The sequence below is a fragment of the Mesoplodon densirostris genome, chromosome X, assembly GCF_025265405.1.
Source record: "Mesoplodon densirostris isolate mMesDen1 chromosome X, mMesDen1 primary haplotype, whole genome shotgun sequence".
NCBI classification, from domain to species: Eukaryota; Metazoa; Chordata; class Mammalia; order Artiodactyla; family Ziphiidae; genus Mesoplodon; species Mesoplodon densirostris.
In genome coordinates this window covers 107006100-107008686 of record NC_082681.1, presented here as the reverse complement: position 1 = coordinate 107008686, position 2587 = coordinate 107006100, and the positions used below count along the sequence as shown (strand labels likewise).

General features: G+C 35.9%; 1 non-coding gene across 1 annotated transcript; it reads left to right on the top strand.

Moving 5' to 3' along the window:
• The first annotated feature begins 498 nt into the window (after window positions 1-498).
• Window positions 499-571, top strand: TRNAR-CCU (transfer RNA arginine (anticodon CCU)). Its single transcript has one exon. It is a non-coding gene; the product is annotated as a tRNA-Arg (tRNA).
• The last annotated feature ends 2016 nt before the right edge of the window (window positions 572-2587 follow it).

Below are 2587 nucleotides of genomic sequence, written 5' to 3'. Positions count from 1 at the left end.
TTAGATATGGGGATATCTATAAAGTCTGAAATTTTACTAAGCTTACAGAGTTGAAAGTAAAAGGATAAGTATTGTTAATATCAATATTATCATTTAGAAAATGCTTTTTGCATATTATAGGTTTAGTTCAGAAACGAATAATGTTTTAAGTCATCTACAAATGCTCAAAGGGCAAATAATCTATTCTATATATGACAATTATAATAACACAATACTTAGATTCCTTAAATATGATTTCTAATTCAAACTTACACCTCATTTATTATAAAAAAATGTTTATTCCTTTGATCTAAATTAATTTACTAAAATAGATATAAATTGTCTGTGCTAGGTAATATTTTCAAATGTAACTTCCTTATCTTACAATACCCTCATTTGAGACAGGCAATATAATAGATGCATTATTAAAATGCCTGCTCTTCCTACAATCTAATGGTTTTCAACATGACTTAGTCAATCAGTAAATACTTACATCAAAAGTTACTGAGACCAGGGACTTCCCTGGTGGTCCAGTGGGTAAGACTCTGTGCTCCTAATGCAGGGGGCCCGGGTTCGATCCCTGGTCAGGGAACTAGATCCCGCATGCATGCTGCAGCTAAGAGTCCACATGCTGCAGCTGATTCCACATGCCACAACTAAAAAGTCCGCAGGCCGCAACTAAGACCCAGTGCAGCCAAATAAATAAATACTTTTTAAAAAAAGTTATTGAGACCAGTGGGTTTTGTTGTTGTTGTTGTTGTTGTTGTTTGTTCTTTTTTTGCGGTATGTGGGCCTCTCACTGCTGTGGCCTCTCCCGCCGCAGAGCACAGGCTCTGGGCGCGCAGGCTCAGCGACCATGGCTCACGGGCCCAGCCGCTCCGCGGCACGTGGGATCCTCTCAGACCGGGGCACAAACCCGTGTCCCCTGCATCGGCAGGCAGACTCTCAACCACTGTGCCACCAGGGAAGCCTGGACCAGTGGTTTTTAAATTGTAGTTCTTGGAGTTTGGGGATTTTGTCAAGGACATTTATGAGTTTATGAAAGAGTGGAGGGTACAACTAAAGCCACACTTATTTTGTATTTCATAAATTTATTGGGATTACATGTAAAATTTTGTTTGAAAGATGGGATATGTTGTATTAAACATTTGGATGTCACTGACTGTACAGACGCTTTTCAAATGTAGAAGTTAATAATAATAATAATAATGCATATTGAGCATTCATTAAATACCAGGCACTGTTTGAGTACTTAAGAGGCACTAACTTATTTCATCCTAACATCAATCCAATGATCATTATCTCAATATTACAGATGTAGAAATCAAGGCACAGAAAAATTAAATATCTGTCCCAGTTAGTAAATGAAGGAACAATAATCAAACTCAGGCTGTTTAACTCCAGTATGTTCACTCTTACCCACAACATTAATTCACTTTCTTAGGACCTCCTTAGAATAGAAAAATGGACAATCTTAAAAGTCAGAAAAAAAGAGACAAAATAGACTAAATGAAGTTTCTGATCAGAAAAGCAGCAATACAAAAGTGGTATTAAAAATATTCATCTGGTAATTAATGTAAAATAAATAATAGGAGAACCTAACTTTGGGTATTTGGGCTCATTCATTTATTAATGAATATTAATTGAGGTAGTTATCATCCTTTGTGATTAGGCTACATTAATGAACAAAGCATAAAGAAAATTCTGCCCCCTTGGACTTTCTAATGGATCCAGAGACTAGTTACCTTGGCCTAAAGACCTGGCCTAGGAGGAGAGCAAGGAGCCTACAGAGTGTTAGTTGAAAAAACATTCAAATTTTTTTTGTATCTAAAGGCTATGGCAGAGATAGAAGAATGAGAAAATCAGAAAGGGGGACTAGGTTTGGAGAGAAAAATGATTTTGAATAGCTATCTTTCAAGGAATAGCAAGTCATCCATTTATGAATATTTAGAAGGCAATTAGCAATATAAAGTTGGGGCTTTAGTGAGAGTACATTACATGGATACCATAGCCATTTCCCACTGAGGTAATAGCCAATCCAATGGCAGGTTTTAGCTGGAAACATAAAATTGAATAAATGGTCTGATAGAGGAGAACCAGCACACAAAATAATGAAGTATGTTGAATTCCCAAAATAATGGAATGGGAAAAATCAAAGAGAAGCACTCAAAGTAACAAACTGATTTGCTAAATATGTAAAAAGAGTAACAGGTAGTACATAGTCATCACAATTACAGCAAAAAGATAAAAGTCATCTGTGAGGAGCAAAAAATCAAAAGCAATTGAGATTTTAAAGTAAATGAGACAGAAGAAAAACCTTTGAATTTGGAAATTATAAAGCCATTACTGATGTTGAAAATAAAATCTGGTGCAATGTGGAATGAAAGCAGGGTGAAAAGAGAACATAAAGAGTTCATATATGTTATTTGTTTTGCACATATAGTACAAGGAAGGGGAGGAGTAGACCATTAGGAAGAATGGCATGCTTCATTTTGGTGGTAACTGCATCAAGAACACTACAGGATTTTGAAACCACAAATTAGCTGATGATTAGAGAAAACTTTACTTAGCTTTGAAAAAGCTGTGCTTCAAATAGCTTACGGATAGC